General features: G+C 45.2%; 3 non-coding genes across 3 annotated transcripts; all 3 read left to right on the top strand.

Moving 5' to 3' along the window:
* Positions 1–7,297: 7,297 nt before the first annotated feature.
* Positions 7,298–7,604, top strand: LOC147703458 (Nuclear RNase P). Its single transcript, XR_015298554.1, has one exon.
* A 2,418-nt stretch (positions 7,605–10,022) lies between these two features.
* LOC147703457 (Nuclear RNase P) lies at positions 10,023–10,329 on the top strand. The gene has a single exon (XR_015298606.1).
* A 2,422-nt stretch (positions 10,330–12,751) lies between these two features.
* Positions 12,752–13,058, top strand: LOC147703456 (Nuclear RNase P). The gene has a single exon (XR_015298589.1).
* Positions 13,059–14,981: the final 1,923 nt, after the last annotated feature.

Raw genomic sequence — 14,981 nt, 5'->3', positions numbered from 1 at the left:
CGGGTCCGCGTAGTGCCGTCCGGCGAAGAGGGTGAAGATGTGACTGCATACCTGGTGGCCCTCTTTCGTGTGATCCTGGGGGAGTCGGAAGACTTTCGGATCCGCATAGACCGAGCACATCGGGTGGGTCGCCCCCGCAGAACCACGGCGCCCGCCCCGGACATTCTGGCTTTCCTCCCAGACTTTCCTCTGAAGGAGCGGATCCTACGAGAAGCACGAGGGCAGCAATCTTTCCGATTCCGGGACCACCCTGTGACCCTGTTTCAGGACTTATCCGCGGTCACGCTGCAGAAGAGGAAATCATTCAAAATCGCTACTGACTTCCTTCGGGAGCGAGGGACACAGTACTCTTGGGGACACCCTTTCCGTCTGATCTTTAGATGGAACGGTGTTTTGCACCAGCTCCGGTCCCTCCAAGATGTCTGCGCGGTGCTGGGCCTCACAGCATCAGACACGGATACCCCGGCTCCGCAGCGGAGGCGAAGCACTCGTGACGGATGGCAGCAGGTGGGAGAGGGGGGCTCTCCTCCGTCAGAGCGACCGGGCTCGCCCACGATCCGGGCGGACATGGCGGCCGCCATCCAGGAGGCCTCCAGAGTGGCGGAAAACGGCGAAGTGGCCTTGACGGCCTGAACTCACTCCGGGGGGAGTCTACTCTAGCTTGTTCCCTTTGCAGGTGCGGGGATTCGGGGGGGGGGGGCGGGGAGGAATGGCGAGTGCTGGAGGTGGTGGCTGGACGTCCACTAGACTGATTTACCACGGCCTTGTCCGTACCGGACCGGACTGGGACAATGTTTTTTTTGCAAAGTTTGAGAAGTAGGGCGTGGGAACGGGACTGGCGGGTGGATGTTTTGATTCCGGGGCCTAGAAGGGGGGCTTGTTGCGGGGGGTGGTGTAGATTTGGTTGTGTGGGATTTCGGGGGGCAGGGGGGGCCTTTCTAGTTGTGGGGTGTTGGGGTTTGGGGACTGTACTGTGCCTGTGGACTGTTCATAATTGCTCTGCTTTGAGGCCTCGAGTGGTGCCTTCTGTGTTTGCCTGCTGGGCTTTGCTTCTTGATATGTGCCCCACTGATTCCCCTCCTTGATGGCTCTTAAAGTGCTCACTCTCAATGTAAAAGGGCTGAATAATCCGGTTAAGAGGCGGGCGGTGTTATCCTTGTTGGAAAACTCACAGGCGGATATCTGCCTGTTGCAGGAGACCCATTTGCTAGCTAAGGACTGCTTGAGAATGCGTACCCCCAAGTTCCCCACGCAGCTGTTCTCCTCTAGCGCCTCCAAGACGGCAGGGGTGGCGATCTTGTTCTCTAGGGGGTTCAGGGGAGAAGTTGTGTGCAAGGTAGCGGAACAGAAAGGGAGACTTCTGGTATATAAGATCAAGATGGGGGGTTTAGCACTGACTGTTGGCACCATCTACTGCCCCAATGATCATCAGGACCAATTCTTACACAGGGCTTTAGAGGACGTGGCATCCACCTCTGATAGGCACATAGTGTTGGGGGGTGATTTGAACTTGGTTTTCGATGCAACAATGGACAGGTCTGTGCAGCGGCGCCACCAGTTGGGCGAGCTTACGGGCTCGATTTGCACTCGACTTGCGGAGCTGGACTTGCATGACATGTGGCGCCACCTTCACCCTACCACCCGCGCATACTCCTATTTCTCACATGCCCACAGATCCTATGCGGGACTGGACCATCTACTTGTGTCGGGCCCAATGCTCCTTCTGGCTTCGAATGCGGATATGGGGGTCCTCTCTCTCTCCGACCACGCTCCGGTGGAGGGCGCTTTCGCTCTGCCGCCGGCGGTTCGGCCTAGGGGGGTCTGGTGGCTTCGAGACACGCTATTGCACAGGCGATCGGTGGTGGACCAGATCCGGGCGGCCATCTTGGACTTTCAGACCGTGAATGATAATGGGGACACTTCACGTGCGACACAGTGGGCAGCCCTGAAGGTGGTGCTCCGGGGCGAATTTATAGCGATTTCCTCGGCCGAGAATAGGGACCGACAGCTCAAGAGGGATGAGCTCACCCAGCGGGTGAGGGAGCTGGAACAGGTTCATCACAGGACAGGGGCACCCCGGGTTTGGAGGCAGTTGAAGGCGGCACGGAAACTCTTGGCAGCCCTTGATACGGACCGGGCGGAGTATGCGATGCTCCGCCTGAAACACAAATATTACACAGGGGGCGACCGGTGCGGGCGGCTCTTGGCCAACAAACTCCGGGTGCAACACCAGCAGCACCGAGTGAAGGAACTAGTTGACCCAACCGGAGGTATGGTCACGGCTGACGAGCAGATAGCAGACGTCTTTCGCAGCTTTTATGCTGACCTCTACACTGGGGATGCCCCCTCGGCCCAGGCTGAGGAGGACTATCTGGATTCAGTACCGCTCCCGTCGTTGACACTGGATCAGGCTCAGTATCTGGAGCGCGATATCCGTGTCGAGGAGGTGATCACGGCGATCTCTCGGCTCAAACTGGGCAAGGCCCCAGGTCCGGATGGCTTTATCCCTTTGTTTTACAGAACCTTCTGTCAGGAGCTGGCGCCTCTACTGACCCGCCTTTTCAACTCCTTTGCGGAGCCGGGTGCCATCCCCTCCGAATTTCTCCAGGCCACGGTTTCCGTGATCCCGAAGCCGGGCAAGGACAGGACCGCCTGTGGGTCCTACCGTCCTATCTCGCTGCTGAACACAGATTTGAAGGTGTTCACCAGTATATTAGCTGCACGCCTGGCGTTGCACCTACCGGGCATGGTTGATTCGGACCAGGCGGGCTTTGTGCCTGGTAGGCAAACAGTAGACCACACAAAGAGGGTGACCCACATCCTTGAGAAGGCTTCCAGGATCCCTGGGGAGAGGATGCTCCTGTCCATAGACGCGGAGAAGGCTTTCGATAGGGTGCACTGGCCCTACTTAGAGAAGGTCCTGGGCAAATTCGGGATTGGGGAGAAGTTCCGTCATCTGATCTTCAACTGTTACCGGTTCCCATCTGCAGTGGTCCGAGTGAACGGGGGCAGCTCTCGACCCTTCCCCATTGAACGGGGTACGCGACAGGGGTGCCCACTCTCCCCTTTGCTCTTTGCCCTGTACATGGAGCCATTTGCCCAGAGGGTTAGGCAGAACCCCGATATTGTCGGTGTCAAGATGGGCGAATTCCATCATGCGATCAGCCTGTACGCGGATGATGTCATTCTGACGCTAGATGACCCGCGGCGGTCGCTGCCGGCTTGCGTAGAGGAACTGGACTTATTCCCCGCCGTGGCGGGCTTCAAGGTGAACCTGGGGAAGTCGGCTGCCCTTGACATCTCGCTTACTAACGCCACTAGAGCGGAATTACAGAGGCTTTACCCTCTGAGCTGGTCCAGGGACCGGATCCCGTACTTGGGGATCCTGTTGGCGCCCTCCCTCCCGGAGATGGTCACGGCCAATTATGCGGCTTTGGGCACGAAAATCAGGGAGGAATTAGGCCGGTGGGATAAGGGTACGTTGTCGCTACTGGGTAGGGTGGCCGCGGTGAAGATGACCCTCCTGCCTCAGGTGCTTTACCTTTTCAGAGCGTTGCCGCTCCAGCCCCCCGCGGGATGGCTTGCAGAGACACAGACTGCCATCGCACGGTTCGTATGGCAGGGACGCAGGCCGAGGATCAAGAGGAGTATCGCTATGCTGACGCCCGAATCTGGGGGGCTGGGGATACCGGACTTGCGGAAATATTTCCAGGCTGCCCAACTCCGCTATCTGGTGGAATGGAGCCGGTGGGAGTCTGACAAGCACTGGCTGTTCCAGGATCAGGCAGTGGCGGGTAGGACGCTACAGGAAATACCATTCTTGAAGCGGGCCCATCGTCCTCCTAACCTCTATGCGTCTCTGGTGACGCGTGTCCCGCTCCGGACGTGGGACTCGGTGGCTGCCAGGTACGAGCTTACTACTTTCCCCTCTCCCTTTACGCCGCTCATTGGCAACCCGGACTTCGGCCCCGGGATGGAGCAGGGTGCTTTTGAGCGCTGGCGGGTGGCCCGCTGCTGCACTTTGTATCACTTGTACAGCCCTGAGGGAGTTGTCCCCTTCCAGGACTTGAGGCGGGATTATGGCCTCCCAGAAGCGGAGCGCATGCGATACATGCAGGCGCGTCATTGGGCATTACAACCCCAGGTGCGCGATGTGGCACACCGGGAAATCACGGCGTATGAGCGCTGGTTAATCACTCGCACGTCGGACGCTAAACTGATCTCGGACCTGTATAAAATGCTGCAGACCCCCTCCTTTCACATTCACAACCCCGGTCGGGAACGGTGGGACAGGGAGCTCGGGCGAGTGTTGAGTCACAAGGAATGGGAACATATCTCCTTCCGCGCGCATCACTCGGCCTATCACACGGGTCTTACGGAGACCTTCACTAAAATCTCGACCTACTGGTACCGCACTCCGGAGAAACTGCACGAGATGGACAGGGCAATACCAGGGACGTGCTGGCGCAACTGTGGCAACACTGGTACACTAACACACATCCTGTGGGAATGCCCCCTACTGGCTCCTTATTGGGAAGAGGTCCTGGGTGAGGTGGACAAATGCTTCGGTATAGAATTGCCGAGATTCCCTGCCTATGTTCTGCTAGGGTTACCAAATGGGTTGATGTATCCCCTTAGGTCTAAGAGGGGTAGACAGATCGCGATTGCTCTGGGGTCAGCCGTGCAGAATATTCTCGTATACTGGCGCACTACCACACTTCCCTCTGTAGTTGCCTGGCTGCATAGATTATGGCATGTCCTAGGAATGGAGAAGATGTCCTTAGTGGCCCTGGGAGATACTGATACCTTTGAAGAACTGTGGGCGCCCTTTCATAGCCTGTTATGTTCCGAGTTTCGGGAGATCACCTGCCCCAGATACCTTAGGTTGTTGAGGCTGACGCCGCCACCGGACCCACCTGTCTGAACGGGCGGGGTCGATACTGCATAGCGGGGATTATTGGAGAGTTGAATGAAGAGGAGGCTGTAGATAATGGCACAGTACAGGGGGTGGGTTGGGATATGGTAGTTGGGGGTTCTGTTTGGTTGGGTAGGTTTTTGGAGCGGGGATGCTTCCCCACCCTTCACCCCCCCCATTTTTTCTTCTTTTCCCCCTTTTCCCCTTCCCTCTTTCCCCCCCTTTTTCTCTTTTTTCCTTTACTTTTTCATTGTCCCCCCCCTTCTGATTTTCTCTTCCTCTCCACTATCCCGTCCTTCCTTCCCTCCCCCTTCCCCCCCCCTAGTTCTTTTTGTGTGACCACAGGTGCGAAAGCTGTGCTCCCGAGTCGGATGAAGCCTCTTGCAAAGTTGTAACTGTATTGTTGTACTTGCTGTATAGTGCGCACTGATTGTGCGGCTCTTGTGGTTTATTTGTTCCTTGCCCTATTGTGTCCTGCCCCACCCTGCTTCAATAAAATACTTTAAACCTAAAAAATGCTACATTCTGTTTCAATTGTCTATTAGTATTTCAAACATATTTCCTGGCATTCACTTCTAAATTCTTGACATCAGGGACTATTCAGACAACAGTTTCCATCTCTATTAGGCATGAGTCTTAAAATGTGTAGTATTTTTTCCAACTTTCAAGATGAGCTCCCCTTTATTTCTTTCATAAGATTTGGTATAGCCGGTCAGCCACTAACTTCTTTGAAAACTCAGAACTGTACTTAAGTACATATCCAGGCAATTATCAAAGTACCTGGACACCGAAAAGTCATGGACCAACAACCAGGTCTGAAGAAAGGTAAGCGGTGAGAGCATCAGTGGCACAATGCAACTGGATATAGAGGGTATCAGGTTCACAATCTATACAGTTTGGAACATGGAGCTAGGATGCAGCAATAACAGGCTTCAAATATCAAAGAGTTGGAAGGTTTTTTTGAGGCAAGTAGAAGTCCTAAGTGAGAAAGGATTTAGAATGTCTGTATTATCATGTTTTACAGCATTTGTAATGCAAATCTCAAAGGAATAGATATTCACCTCAGAGCAGTATCCAAAGCCCAATGGCAGAAGAGACCAATGCAGAAAAATGGCAAACGTCCAGGTGGACAGTGACGAATAATAGTCCAAAAGAGAATTAAGAAGTTCTCCGTGAATAGCAGATAAAGGAGGAATTTTACAAGCAGGTCAAAAAAATATAGGCAAGGAGGGACAGGAAAAGCTCTAACTAATGGAGATTTGGTGGCACTAGGAATGTTGAATATAAACATATGCAAAGTTGAATCTTTAGTTGCATTAATTGGAGCTGGAATGAAATAAAAACAAATGACAGCAAGTGGTGATTCTCCTGAGTCTAACGATGTGCGATTAATTGAGAATAGAATCTCTGAACCAGGGCAGCATTTCTACTGAGTCTTAATTTGTCGGGTGGAGATGGAAAGGCACCCTAATTAGAGAAGAAGAAGTAATGGGAAGCTAAATAGATCTTTGAATGAACCTATTTTTAAGGTGTCTAGGACAGAACTGAAGTGTACTTTAATTGAAAGGTCAATGCTCATGCATGTGGAATTCTTCTGCCAGTTTACAGTGCAGTGGAGGGCAGTTAAATAGACATCTGCCTACTTGTCAACTTCTGAGTCTTCCGTGATTTAGCCTGAGCAGGAGACATTGCTGCACTGATGCCCCACTCCCGCTCTAGTCTAGAAAAGCACTGCGGTCATGACCCCCTGAAGAATGCAAGGGCACGCAGTGCAGATCACAATGTACCAATGACATAATTTTACCCTGTAAAGAAACACCAAGATTTAGCCTGGCTGCCTTCCCCATGGTTTTCATCAATTCAAAAATATAGCTGGTAATTTGCTTAGAGTAAACAGAAATCAGAGACATGAGGGTAAGCATTTTCACAACTGCTAACAAATTTAAAGAAATAATGTAAGTACCTTTTTAATATACTATCAAATAGTAGACATACTTCAATTGAAGTTACTGTGATCTGGCTCTTCTTTTAATAAGTGCCAAAAATCTTCAAGAATTTATCTTAAGAGATATTTCCTGAAGCTAGACTACTAATCACTGCCTATCCATTAGCATTAAATGTGCACCACTCTTCAGATTTGCATGTAAATGAGGCTGAATGTGAATGATGCATTATGCAAATGAGCATTGATCCTTGTGTGAGATAGACTAAACTTTTCAATCAAAGTGTTGCTTTTTGTGCAATTTTGCATCATGTTTTTATGGCTGCAGTGACAGTAGTGCTGCAAACGAGATGAATCAAATTCCCGTCATGGTCACCCTATGAGTGTGATTAACTTGAAAACTAACATATATATACTGCATTGATGAGTTTGAGCATTAGAGCAGAGGAAGCTCAACATAGAGGTCACTGGCTGAGTGCATATGTTACTCCCTCACCTTAGGAAAGGTCTGAGACAAGAACTAGTCACCTTCCTAGCAGGGATCTCCTGAGCAAGGAGAACAAGCAACCAGAAACCTGTGACTGGCAGCTGCTGCAAAAGAGGTTGTGCTGGGGCACGTTTCTGATTCCCTGATCAGCTGATGCTGTACTCCTGGTATTGGAAGTGGCTTGTGGTTGGCTTGGCTGAGTGCTATGGTTGAGATGAGACAATGTCTCATTACCCAATTCAGACTACTCTTCATCTGCTCATATTTTTTCCTAAATTGAATATGCATCACACACTATACTGTAAGTGCTAAGAAAAAATGACTAACCGTGCTTTTCTTCAAAGTACTTCTTTGTTGTCATCAAACAGAAACACTGAATAGATCTCATATCATCATTATTTCAACAGCATGCTTTATTAGCATTTTCCAGGAGGTATTCTTCACCAAATATAGACCATTTCCCACTCACTTCATCAATGCACTGGACATCGATTGTGTATCCATCCTGTAATACACAGCATTACGTCAATTTCAAACACTGTCAATGCAGAGATGAATCAAAATACTACAGAGCATATGTTTAGTGTGCCTGAAATGTACTGTGTATATCATGATCAAATCTTTCTTTCAACCTTTTTTTCTGAGTTGCATCCAAAATAAAAGGAACTTTTTCACAAAACTGAACATTTGGCAACAATTCAGACAATCGCCCTCCATTTTGTGACATGTTTGCTTACTGACCATGTGCAATAACGCACTATAAACTGAATTTTGTAAGTTGAAAACATCTATTTTTCCCTTTCTACAAAAAATGCTAAATTCTGTTTCAATTGTCTATTAGTATTTCAAACATATTTCCTGGCATTCACTTCTAAATTCTTGACATCAGGGACTATTCAGACAACAGTTTCCATCTCTATTAGGCATGAGACTTAAAATGTGTAGTATTTTTTCCAACTTTCAAGATGAGCTCCCCTTTATTTCTTTCATAAGATTTGGTATAGCCGGTCAGCCACTAACTTCTTTGAAAACTCAGAACTGTACTTAAGTACATATCCAGGCAATTATCAAAGTATCCTGGAGACCGAAAAGTCATGGACCAACAACCAGGTCTGAAGAAAGGTAAGCGGTGAGAGCATCAGTGGCACAATGCAACTGGATATAGAGGGTATCAGGTTCACAATCTATACAGTTTGGAATATGGAGCTAGGATGCAGCAATAACAGGCTTCAAATATCAAAGAGTTGGAAGGTGTTTCTGAGGCAAGTAGAAGTCCTAAGTGAGAAAGAATTTAGAATGTCTGTATTATCATGTTTTACAGCATTTGTAATGCAAATCTCAAAGGAATAGATATTCACCTCAGAGCAGTATCCAAAGCCCAATGGCAGAAGAGACCAATGCAGAAAAATGGCAAACGTCCAGGTGGACAGTGACGAATAATAGTCCAAAAGAGAATTAAGAAGTTCTCCGAGAATTGCAGATAAAGGTGGAATTTTACAAGCAGGTCAAAAAATATAGGCAAGGAGGGACAGGAAAATCTCTAACTAATGGAGATTTGGTGGCACTAGGAATGTTGAATATAAACATATGCAAAGTTGAATCTTTAGTTGCATTAATTGGAACTGGAATGAAATAAAAACAAATGACAGCAAGTGGTGATTCTCCTGAGTCTAACGATGTGCGATTAATTGAGAATAGAATCTCTGAACCAGGGCAGCATTTCTACTGACTCTTAATTTGTCAGGTGGAGATGGAAAGGCTCCCTAATTAGAGAAGAAGAAGTAATAGGAAGCTAAATAGATCTTTGAATGAACCTATTTTTAAGGCGTCTAGGACAGAGCTGAAGTGTACTTTAATTGAAAGGTCAATGCTCATGCATGTGGAATTCTTCTGCCAGTTTACAGTGCTGTGGAGGGCAGTTAAATGGCCATCTGCCTACTTGTCAACGTCTGAATCTTCCGTGATTTAGCCTGAGCAGGAGACATTGCTGCACTGATGCCCCACTCCCGCTCTAGTCTACAAAAGCACTGCGGTCATGACCCCCTGAAGAATGCAAGGGCACGCAGTGCAGATCACAATGTACCAATGACATAACTTTACCCTGTAAAGAAACACCAAGATTTAGCCTGGCTAACTTCCCCATGGTTTTCATCAATTCAAAAATATAGCTGGTAATTTGCTTAGAGTAAACGGAAATCAGAGACATGATGGTAAGCATTTTCACAACTGCTAACAAATTTGAAGAAATAATCTAAGTACCTTTTTAATATACTATCAAATAGTAGACATACTTCAATTGAAGTTACTGTGATCTGGCTCTTCTTTTAATAAGTGCCAAAAATCATCAAGAATTTATCTTAAGAGATATTTCCTGAAGCTAGACTACTAATCACTGCCTATCCTTTAGCATTAAATGTGCACCACTCTTCAGATTTGCATGTAAATGAGGCTGAATGTGAATAATGCATTATGCAAATGAGCATTGATCCTTGTGTGAGATAGACTAAACTTTTCAATCAAAGTGTTGCTTTTTGTGCAATTTTGCATCATGTTTTTATGGCTGCAGTGACAGTAGTGCTGCAAATGAGATGAATCAAATTCCCGTCATGCTCACCCTATGAGTGTGAGTAACTTGAAAACTAACATATATATACTGCATTGATGAGTTTGAGCATTAGAGCAGAGGAAGCTGAACATAGAGGTCACTTGCTGAGTGCATATGTTACTCCCTCACCTTAGGAAAGGTCTGAGACAAAAACTAGTCATCTTCCTAGCAGGTATCTCCTGAGCATAGAGAACAAGCAACCAGAAATCTGTGGCTGGCAGCTGCTGCAAAAGAGGTTGTGCTGGGGCACGTTTCTGATTCCCAGATCAGCTGATGCTGTACTCCTGGTATTGGAAGTGGCTTGTGGTTGGCTTGGCTGAGTGCTATGGTTGAGATGAGACAATGTTTCATTACCCAATTCAGACTACTCTTCATCTGCTCATATTTTTTCCTAAATTGAATATGCATTACACACTATACTGTAAGTGCTAAGAAAAAATGACTAACCGTGCTTTTCTTCAAAGTACTTCTTTGTTGTCATCAAACAGAAACACTGAATAGATCTCATATCATCATTATTTCAACAGCATGCTTTATTAGCATTTTCCAGGAGGTATTCTTCACCAAATATAGACCATTTTCCACTCACTTCATCAATGCACTGGACATCGATTGTGTATCCATCCTGTAATACACAGCATATACGTCAATTTCAAACACTGTCAATGCAGAGATGAATCAAAATACTACAGAGCATATGTTTAGTGTGCCTGAAATGTACTGTGTATATCATAAGAAAATGTTTCTTTCAACCTTTTTTTCTGAGTTGCATCCAAAATAAAAGGAACTTTTTCAGAAAACTGAACATTTGGCAACAATTCAGACAATCGCCCTCTATTTTGTGACATGTTTGCTTACTGACCATGTGCAATAACGCACTATAAACTGAATTTTGTAAGTTGAAAACATCTGTTTTTTCCTTTCTACAAAAAATGCTAAATTCTGTTTCAATTGTCTATTAGTATTTCAAACATATTTCCTGGCATTCACTTCTAAATTCTTGACATCAGGGACTATTCCGACAACAGTTTCCATCTCTATTAGGCATGAGACTTAAAATGTGTAGTATTTTTTCCAACTTTCAAGATGTGCTCCCCTTTATTTCTTTCATAAGATTTGGTATAGCCGGTCAGCCACTAACTTCTTTGAAAACTCAGAACTGTACTTAAGTACATATCCAGGCAATTATCAAAGTATCCTGGAGACCGAAAAGTCATGGACCAACAACCAGGTCTGAAGAAAGGTAAGCGGTGAGAGCATCAGTGGCACAATGCAACTGGATATAGAGGGTATCAGGTTCACAATCTATACAGTTTGGAATATGGAGCTAGGATGCAGCAATAACAGGCTTCAAATATCAAAGAGTTGGAAGGTGTTTCTGAGGCAAGTAGAAGTCCTAAGTGAGAAAGGATTTAGAATGTCTGTATTATCATGTTTTACAGCATTTGTAATGCAAATCTCAAAGGAATAGATATTCACCTCAGAGCAGTATCCAACGCCCAATGGCAGAAGAGACCAATGCAGAAAAATGGCAAACGTCCAGGTGGACAGTGACGAATAATAGTCCAAAAGAGAATTAAGAAGTTCTCCAAGAATTGCAGATAAAGGTGGAATTTTACAAGCAGGTCAAAAAAAATATAGGCAAGGAGGGACAGGAAAATCTCTAACTAATGGAGATTTGGTGGCACTAGGAATGTTGAATATAAACATATGCAAAGTTGAATCTTTAGTTGCATTAATTGGAGCTGGAATGAAATAAAAACAAATGACAGCAAGTGGTGATTCTCCTGAGTCTAACGATGTGCGATTAATTGAGAATAGAATCTCTGAACCAGGGCAGCATTTCTACTGAGTCTTAATTTGTCGGGTGGAGATGGAAATGCACCGTAATTAGAGAAGAAGAAGTAATGGGAAGCTAAATAGATCTTTGAATGAACCTATGTTTTAAGGCGTCTAGGACAGAGCTGAAGTGTACTTTAATTGAAAGGTCAATGCTCATGCATGTGGAATTCTTCTGCCAGTTTACAGTGCTGTGGAGGGCAGTTAAATAGACATCTGCCTACTTGTCAACTTCTGAGTCTTCTGTGATTTAGCCTGAGCAGGAGACATTGCTGCACTGATGCCCCACTCCCGCTCTAGTCTACAAAAGCACTGCGGTCATGACCCCCTGAAGAATGCAAGTGAACGCAGTGCAGATCACAATGTACCAATGACATAACTTTACCCTGTAAAGAAACACCAAGATTTAGCCTGGCTGCCTTCCCCATGGTTTTCATCAATTCAAAAATAAAGCTGGTAATTTGCTTAGAGTAAACAGAAATCAGAGACATGACGGTAAGCATTTTCACAACTGCTAACAAATTTAAAGAAATAATGTAAGTACCTTTTTAAAATACTATCACATAGTAGTCATACTTCAATTGAAGTTACTGTGATCTGGCTCTTCTTTTAATAAGTGCCAAAAATCATCAAGAATTTATCTTAGGAGATATTTACTGAAGCTAGACTACTAATCACTGCCTATCCATTAGCATTAAATGTGCACCACTCTTCAGATTTGCATGTAAATGAGGCTGAATGTGAATGATGCATTAGGCAAATGAGCATTGATCCTTGTGTGAGATAGACTAAACTTTTCAATCAAAGTGTTGCTTTTTGTGCAATTTTGCATCATGTTTTTATGGCTGCAGTGACAGTAGTGCTGCAAACGAGATGAATCAAATTCCCGTCATGCTCACCCTATGAGTGTGAGTAACTTGAAAACTAACATATATATACTGCATTGATGAGTTTGAGCATTAGAGCAGAGGAAGCTCAACATAGAGGTCACTTGCTGAGAGCATATGTTACTCCCTCACCTTAGGAAAGGTCTGAGACAAGAACTAGTCATCTTCCTAGCAGGTATCTCCTGAGCAAGGAGAACAAGCAACCAGAAACCTGTGGCTGGCAGCTGCTGCAAAAGAGGTTGTGCTGGGGCACATTTCTGATTCCCAGATCAGCTGATGCTGTACTCCTGGTATTGGAAGTGGCTTGTGGTTGGCTTGGCTGAGTGCTATGGTTGAGATGAGACAATGTCTCATTACCCAATTCAGACTACTCTTCATCTGCTCATATTTTTTCCTAACTTGAATATACATCACACACTATACTGTAAGTGCTAAGAAAAAATGACTAACCATGCTTTTCTTCAAAGTACTTCTTTGTTTTCATCAAACAGAAACACTGAATAGATCTCATATCATCATTATTTCAACAGCATGCTTTATTAGCATTTTCCAGGAGGTATTCTTCACCAAATATAGACCATTTTCCACTCACTTCATCAATGCACTGGACATCGATTGTGTATCCATCCTGTAATACACAGCATATACGTCAATTTCAAACACTGTCAATGCAGAGATGAATCAAAATACTACAGAGCATATGTTTAGTGTGCTTGAAATGTACTGTGTATATCATAATAAAATCTTTCTTTCAACCTTTTTTTCTGAGTTGCATCCAAAATAAAAGGAACTTTTTCAGAAAACTGAACATTTGGCAACAATTCAGACAATCGCCCTCTATTTTGTGACATGTTTGCTTACTGACCATGTGCAATAACGCACTATAAACTGAATTTTGTAAGTTGAAAACATCTATTTTTCCCTTTCTACAAAAAATGCTAAATTCTGTTTCAATTGTCTATTCGTATTTCAAACATATTTCCTGGCATTCACTTCTAAATTCTTGACATCAGGGACTATTCAGACAACAGTTTCCATCTCTATTAGGCATGAGACTTAAAATGTGTAGTATTTTTTCCAACTTTCAAGATGAGCTCCCCTTTATTTCTTTCATAAGATTTGGTATAGCCGGTCAGCCACTAACTTCTTTGAAATCTCAGAACTGTACTTAAGTACATATCCAGGCAATTATCAAAGTATCCTGGAGACCGAAAAGTCATGGACCAACAACCAGGTCTGAAGAAAGGTAAGCGGTGAGAGCATCAGTGGCACAATGCAACTGGATATAGAGGGTATCAGGTTCACAATCTATACAGTTTGGAATATGGAGCTAGGATGCAGCAATAACAGGCTTCAAATATCAAAGAGTTGGAAGGTGTTTCTGAGGCAAGTAGAAGTCCTAAGTGAGAAAGGATTTAGAATGTCTGTATTATCATGTTTTACAGCATTTGTAATGCAAATCTCAAAGGAATAGATATTGACCTCAGAGCAGTATCCAAAGCCCAATGGCAGAAGAGACCAATGCAGAAAAATGGCAAACGTCCAGGTGGACAGTGACGAATAATAGTCCAAAAGAGAATTAAGAAGTTCTCAGTGAATTCCAGATTAAGGTGGAATTTTACAAGCAGGTCAAAAAAATATAGGCAAGGAGGGACAGGAAAAGCTCTAACTAATGGAGATTTGGTGGCACTAGGAATGTTGAATATAAACATATGCAAAGTTGAATCTTTAGTTGCATTAATTGGAGCTGGAATGAAATAAAAACAAATGACAGCAAGTGGTGATTCTCCTGAGTCTAACGATGTGCGATTAATTGAGAATAGAATCTCTGAACCAGGGCAGCATTTCTACTGAGTCTTAATTTGTCGGGTGGAGATGGAAAGGCACCCTAATTAGAGAAGAAGAAGTAATGGGAAGCTAAATAGATCTTTGAATGAACCTATTTTTAAGGTGTCTAGGACAGAACTGAAGTGTACTTTAATTGAAAGGTCAATGCTCATGCATGTGGAATTCTTCTGCCAGTTTACAGTGCAGTGGAGGGCAGTTAAATAGACATCTGCCTACTTGTCAACTTCTGAGTCTTCTGTGATTTAGCCTGAGCAGGAGACATTGCTGCACTGATGCCCCACTCCCGCTCTAGTCTACAAAAGCACTGCGGTCATGACCCCCTGAAGAATGCAAGGGAACGCAGTGCAGATCACAATGTACCAATGACATAACTTTACCCTGTAAAGAAACACCAAGATTTAGCCTGGCTGCCTTCCCCATGGTTTTCATCAATTCAAAAATATAGCTGGTAATTTGCT

Source organism: Lissotriton vulgaris, chromosome 7 (assembly GCF_964263255.1).
Source record: "Lissotriton vulgaris chromosome 7, aLisVul1.2, whole genome shotgun sequence".
NCBI lineage: Eukaryota > Metazoa > Chordata > Amphibia > Caudata > Salamandridae > Lissotriton > Lissotriton vulgaris.
The sequence above is the reverse complement of the archived record's forward strand: the minus strand, read 5'-3'. Positions and strand labels throughout refer to the sequence as shown.